At 38.3% G+C, this 7,311-nt stretch overlaps 1 non-coding gene across 1 annotated transcript; it reads left to right on the top strand.

Moving 5' to 3' along the window:
• Window positions 1–1,918: 1,918 nt before the first annotated feature.
• Window positions 1,919–2,025, top strand: LOC131751652 (U6 spliceosomal RNA). Its single transcript, XR_009334229.1, has one exon. It is a non-coding gene; the product is annotated as a U6 spliceosomal RNA (small nuclear RNA).
• The last annotated feature ends 5,286 nt before the right edge of the window (window positions 2,026–7,311 follow it).

Genomic DNA, 7,311 nt, shown 5'->3' with positions numbered 1-7,311 from the left:
TAAACATACTCAAATTAATCCAGTTTACATGGTTAAAAAAATATAGTCTCTTGCAAAAACGTGGGTTAATCTCACAAACATAATAGAAAAAGAAAGAAGCAGACACAAAAGAGATACCATTTATAGGAAGGTTAAACAGATAAAACTAATCTGTGGTGTGGGAGATCAGATTAGTGGTTACCTTTGATGGAGGCCAGTAATGGCTCAAAAAACTTCAAGGAATTGAAAATGTTCTATTTCTTGATCTAGGAGTTGATTATATGAGTGTGTTCACTGTGTGGAAAACCATCAGGCTTTTACGTTTAATCTTTGATCAAAATCAAAGATTTTTGATTGTGAAATATGTTTTACTTCAGTCTTTTAAAAAGTAGAAAGTCAACAGAGACTAACTTTTGTCATAGAATAAATTCTAGCAGAAGTACAATTTCTGATTCCATGGACAGGCACCTCAGCTGCCCCAAGTTGAGTTTCTCACACACTTCAGTTCATGGCTTAGTAGTCCAAGTAGGACTTCTCTTATATGTTATTTCGTGCTATTTTTATTCTCTTTATCCCCCATTTTCCTCTCTCCCATGTACCCATCCTAGTATATTTAATATCTATCCTTTAAATTCACTGTCCATTCTTCTATGTAGAAATATGTGTATCTGAAAAACTCATCATGGTGTTGTATATATGTGCTTTAAAGATATACAAGTGATGCTGTGCTAAAAATCTCATTTTGTTTCTTACATGTTAACCTTAAGTACTGTGAATTTGAGATATGATCATGTTCTATGAAAATATGGCTAATTTATTATAATTGCTGCATGGCATTCCACTGTATGCATGCATTTTACTTCTTCATTCCCTAATAATGGACCTCCACATTGCTTCCCACTCCTCACCCCATCCCACAAACTGTACAGGTTTACTCATGGATCTGTGTGAGAGTTAATGAAGCACAATATACAAGCTTTTCATCTTTATCATCAATTTTTTTTCCAGGAAGATTCAATCACATTCCTATCAGGTTTTATAATTCTTTTTAATATTTTTCCCGAATCTGATAAGCAAAAATCCTCAATATATCTTAATTTGTATTTAAAAATAAGTTTAAAAATTTAAAATAGGGCTTCCCTGGTGGCGCAGTGGTTGCAAGTCCGCCTGCCGATGCAGGGGACGCGGGTTCGTGCCCCGGTCCGGGAAGATCCCACGTGCCGCGGAGTGGCTGGGCCCGTGCGCCGTGGCCGCTGAGCCTGCGCGTCCGGAACCTGTGCTCCACAACGGGAGGGGCCACGACAGGGAGAGGCCCGCATACTGCCAAAAAAAAAAATTAAAATAAAAAAAAACTAGCAAGAGTAAATCTTTTTTTCATATGTGTTTTGTTCATTTGTATTCTTCTTAGTCAACTGCTCGTTCATGCCTTTAATTCATTTTTCTTCTGGGATTTTTTTTTCCTCATTGATTCTTAAGAAAGATTCATATATTAACAAAATTGACCTATGTTCATACATTGCAGATATTTTTCTCATTTCATTTTGTCTTCTAACTTTGTTTATTATGGTGCTGCTCGTGGTAATTGGGGAGTTTATTTTGGTTTTTTTGCTGTTTTGTTGTTTGGTTTGGTTGGTTTTGGCCTTAGAGCTGTCTTTTTATTTCCTTTAAAAAAATTTTGCTTTTGTATTTGTATAATGCCTTTTTATGGTTTTGGTTTGGGAGTAATACTCAAGAAGAGCAAAAAAAAACCCTTCTAATTCAGTTATACGTTAAGAGGTTAGGAAATATAAGCGAGGGAGACTAAGGTTGAAAGGAACATTAAAATCCTATCAAGACACATCAGGGAAGAAAGTAACCAACCAAACCAAAAGGAACTGTATTTGCAAAACAAGTTTTTGATGTTAGAACCCACTTGGAATGTTTAAGATAAGCCAAAATAGTGCTTGCTTCAGCAGCATATGTACTAAAATTGGAATAATACCGAGAAGATTAGCATGGCCTCTGTTCAAGGATGACGTGCAAATTCGTGAAGTGTTCCATATTTGGGGGAAAAAAGGTATTTGGACCACAGTAAGAATTCAATAAATGGCAGCAATTGTTAAGACAAAAAAAGAAAAGATAGACCAAAATATACCCAGGATGTTGTTTTGATTGTACCTACCCTCTATTCACCTATACAATATGATAGTCTTGTTAGGCACTGAAGTCAGGGTAGGTTCCAACCATCGTGACTGAGATCCTGGGTCCTGTGTCATTCAGTGTCAAGAAGCAGAAGTGGCAGCCTCTCGCCACATTGGCTGCCTAGAATTGGTGGGAATTTTAGACCACCAGGCTGATATCATCTGCAGTGTGTCACATGGTGAAGAAAGCAATGGTTCTTTTCTGTTCAGCATAACTGCTGAAGAAGTACAGTTACTTCTTTTTCTAGACACTTTAGTTAGAAATTCAAACCATGCCTTATTGAAAAGGGGATTTGAGATTGCTTACATGCAAAAAATATAGTGCAAGATTAAAAGAGTAGATGAAGAAATTATGGAAAAGGAAAAATTAGAGTAGGACAAATAAGATAAAACCAAGGATAACATTATTATGCAAAATGCATACCTAAAACTTCAGTACAAGTTGTAAAATAAGGGCAGGAATTTGAGCTGCCTCGCATTAAAAGCAAAAAGAGTGAAGCCTTTTCGTGAAAGTTGTTAATGAAAATTACAAGCATTCCTGATACTGAGTTCTGAGAGAAATTTCTCCACTGAGTAACCATAAAGAGAATACTGCCCCATGACCTAGTTGATAAGACCCTCAGCAGCATATAGGCAGCGAACAGTATAAGCCCCCGTGTAGGCAACTAAGGGGAATACTTGATACTTTTACATCCAATGAGTCTCATACAAAAAGGGTTGAAAATGTCTCCCCTTTCATGATTAGCAGATTCTCTTAGATAAGGAAGAAAGATGTTATGAAGGTTCATAACATTAGGTTCAAAATACACGTGGCAAATTTTGTTCCTTTGAATTCCTGTAGTCAAATTTTCAATGTTGCAGGGCAGGCTTGGATAGGAATTTTGTAGCAAAAAAGGACTTTCACATTAAACTGTGTAATTCCTTTCTGGCTTTTTATTCCTACCCAGTGCAAGCTATCCTTTTTATAATTCTGCAGGGTACTTAATAAACAAAATTTTATGTAATAATGGCTTGAACTACACAGTTGATTTGCTACCCACATGACTACTTTTCCTTCTGTTAAGAGTGGTTTTGTATGTGTTTTCAAATAAGTCGACTGAGCAATAAGAGTGATGAAGAGGGTAGCTTAGAGGAAAAGAGTTAACAGGAACTGAAGGGAGGATGCGGCACGCATTTTTATGGCATCTTATTTTTGTCCTGGTGCTCTTATAGACAGAAGTGGAGCAAATGCACACTTTATGGAACACAATCGGCCTGGGCAAAAACTGTCCTGTATTTGGAATGAGTTTTGGAAGCAGAACAGAGGTGTGTTTTTCATTATGCCACATTGGATTTTTGCATTCGAGAGTGTAATTACCAAACCCAGCCCTCAAACCACTGCAAAAACATCACATGTTTCTTACACACATTTTTTCCCTTCAAACTAGCACTCAAGTGCCCACCAAGGGCCCTGCCCACAGTAGGGTTCGTTTAAAATTATTTTCAAACACAGTTGTAACATGGCCCTCATCCACAAAACAAGTATTATCAGCAGTTAAATCATAGGATTATTCTTACATTATAGATAACTAGGTACATTCAATGTATATAATAGTTGTTATATTAAGACCTTGGGCCATCCAGAAGGCAAGCTCTCATCAATGCACCAGTATCTCTTTCAAGCTTCTAATGAACCCATGCTGTAAACTTGAAGTTTAGAAGGTCAATTCAGTTTGGAGTTTAACTTACATTTAAAGTTTAGAAGCAATGCTAAGGAGAAATAAAGACAGAAAGAGGTAGATATTTTATGCTTCTTTTTTTCCCAGAGAGCTCTTTTGGGCTCAGTGAGAAATTCTAAGCATCAAGCTCTCTTACGATCCCCCTTCCTTACTGCATATTGCAAACCCATGATTCTCCCCACTCACCCTTGCAGGCTGGGGGACAGCAGTTACTGAGGCTTCCTGGGCAGGAGGAGTTTCTAACTGAATTGTGTTCTACCAGCTTAAAGATTTAATGCAGCTGTTTGAAGAACCTTAGTCAGGAGGAGTAGCATGGGAAAGGGAGTCATTTATCACCTATGGTTTAGTGTGGAATATATACTAATATAATGCAAGAAGCTTACAGGTGTTACATTAACAAACACATCATTTTAATAGTTAAGTGTTTACAATAATAATAATTATTGCATTTAAATAGTACTTACTATGGGCTAGACATTATGCCTTATCTCTACTAACTCATTTAGTCTTCAGAACAACTCTAGGAAGAGGGTAGGTAATATTATTGTCTCCTGTTACAGATGAGGAGACCAAAGCACAGAAATATCAAGTGATTTGTCCCTGGTTGTTTAGGAAATTACAGGTAAAGTATGGAAAGTATGGATCTGAACCTATATAATCTAGCTCCAGTGTCTATGCAGTTAAGCCCTCTCCAGCTCTTCTCAGCCATATCGAGGGCATCCATTGTGTGTAACGAATTGCCTCCTCACCTAGGCGTCTAGAATAGTAATAGCTATGTACTATTCTTGGGTGCATAGTGTATATCTGATGACTTCAGAAAAACAGTCGCTTAAATAACTTTCTGCTTAATTCTCTCACATAACCCCAATTGGAAAAGGCCATTTGATTATACAGTATAACACGTATTAGAGAAATACATAACTAGCTGTATTAATTATTGCTATGGACTGAATGGTGCTTCCCCTTCATATGTTGAAGCCTAATCCTTAATTTGATAGTATTCAGAGGTGGGGCTATGGAAGGTAATTAGGTTTGGATGAGATCATGGGAATGGAGCCCCCATGATTGTATTGGTGCTCTTGTAACAAAGAGCCCAGCCCTCTCTCTCTCTCTCTCTCTCTCTCTATCTCTATCTCTGCCATGTGAGGACACAGCAAGAAGATGGCCATCTGTGAAGCAGAGAGTAGCCCTCACCAGACACCAAATCTGCTGGCACCTTGATCTCAGACTTCCCAGCCTCCAGAACTGTAAGAAATAAATTTGTTGCTGAAGCCACCCAGCCTATAGTATTTCTGTTATAGCAGTCCAAACTAACAAAGACATTTATCCATTATTGTATTAAAGATTACTCCAAAACTTAATGGCCAAAACAGCAAATATTTATTATCTCATAATTTATATGGGTCAGAAATGAAAACTTATGTTTACACAAAAACCCATACACAAATGTTCCAAAAACTGGAAATAACTCTTCTTTTGAAGAATTTCAAAAGGTGAATGGTTAAGCAAACTGTGGTAAATCCATACTATTGAGTACTACTGAGCAACAAAAAGGAGCAGACTACTGATACACGCAGCAACTTGGGCAGGTATCAAGGGAGTTATGCTGAGTAAAAAAAGCCAATTTCAAACGGTTACATGACTTTATTTACATAACATTTTCAAAATGACAGAATTATAGAGGCATTTGAGAACAGATTGGTGGTTGTCAAGGTCTAGGGAGGGCGAGGAAGAATGGTGGCTGTGCCTGTAAAAGGGTAGCACGAGAGATCTGTGTGATGGAACTGTTCTGCTTCTTGATGGGACGGTAGTCACGTGCATCTACACATGTGATTCTAGTTACACAGAATGAAATACACACAAAAGGAGTGCATGCAAATCTGGTGGATGATATCAATGTCAATTTCTTGTTTGGGATATTATTCTATAGTTATGCAAAATATTGTCGTTGGGGGAAACTGGGTGAAGGGTATATAGCATTTCTCTGTATGATTTCTTACAACTGCATGTATAGCTCATTTAAATTAAAAATACAACAGTCAACTTTTTTTTTTTTTTTTTTTTTGGTGGTACACAGGCCTCTCACTGCTGCGGCCTCTCCCGCCGCGGAGCACAGGCTCCGGATGCGCAGGCCCAGCGTCCATGGCCCACGGGCCCAGCCGCTCCGCGGCACATGGGATCCCCCCGGACCGGGGCACGAACACGTATCCCCTGCATTGGCAGGCGGACTCCCAACCACTGCGCCACCAGGGAAGCCCTCAACTTATTTTTTTAATCAATAAAATGAATAGGACGAGTACATTCTGAGAAAATCTACAGAAAGTAGGACAAAAAAGGTAAAGATGCAAACTATAAGAGACAAGAAAAATGATTATAGAATCAATCCAGGTGGGGAATAAGGAATGGCTGTTATTATGTGGTTTCTTTTGGGGGTGATGAAAATGTTCTAAAGTTAGTTTATGGTGGTGGTTGCACAATTCTATGAATATACTAAAAAGCGATGAATTATACACTTTAAATGGGTGAATTTTATAGTATGTGATGCTTTCAAAACTAAAGAAAGAAAAAAGAATCAATCCAGGAGTGTTAAGACCAGACTAATAGAAGTTCCACAAAAAGAGAACATGAAAAATACTAGGGAGGGAATTTTCAAATAAATATTTCAAGAAAATTTCATAGAATTAAAAGATACGCTTTTATAGATTTAAAAGACCCATGTAAAAGACTTAGAACAACGAAAATAATATGCATACCGATGCACAACAATGTGAAATTTTAGAATACTAGGCACAAAGAGAAAATTCTAAGTTTCCCAAAAGAAAAATAGTCACAGACAATGGATAAGGAGTAAGGATGTTAACCAGATTTGTTTAAATTTTTTTTAAATTTACATACAGTAAAATTTGCTCCTTTTGGAGTTCAATGAATATTGACAAATGCAGAGTCATTTAACCACCACCACAAATGAGATACAGTTCTATCACCTCAAAAATTTATTTGGGCTTCCCTGGTGGCGCAGTGGTTGAGAATCCTTCTGCCGATGCAGGGGACACGGGTTCACGCCCCGGTCCTGGAAGATCCCACATGCTGCGGAGCGGCTGGGCCCGTGAGCCATGGCCACTGAGCCTGCGCGTCCGGAGCCTGTGCTCCGCAATGGGAGAGGCCACAACAGTGAGAGGCTCGCGTACCACACACACACACACAAAAAAAAAACAACTTCCTTGTGCTGCCCCATTGTAGTCAGACCCTCCTTCACCAGTGTTCTCTGACAAGCACTGATCTTTTCTCTAACAATATAGCTCTGCCTTTCCCAGAATGCTATGTAAGTGGAATAATGCAGTATGTAGCCTTTTGAAATTCATCCATGTTATTGCATGCATCAATAGTTGATTCCTTTATGGGGCTAAGTTGTAATCCATCATATAGATGTACCA

Source organism: Kogia breviceps, chromosome 2, assembly GCF_026419965.1.
Source record: "Kogia breviceps isolate mKogBre1 chromosome 2, mKogBre1 haplotype 1, whole genome shotgun sequence".
Taxonomy (NCBI): domain Eukaryota; kingdom Metazoa; phylum Chordata; class Mammalia; order Artiodactyla; family Physeteridae; genus Kogia; species Kogia breviceps.
Note: the sequence above shows the minus strand (reverse complement) of the source record. Positions and strands in the feature narration are given on the sequence as shown.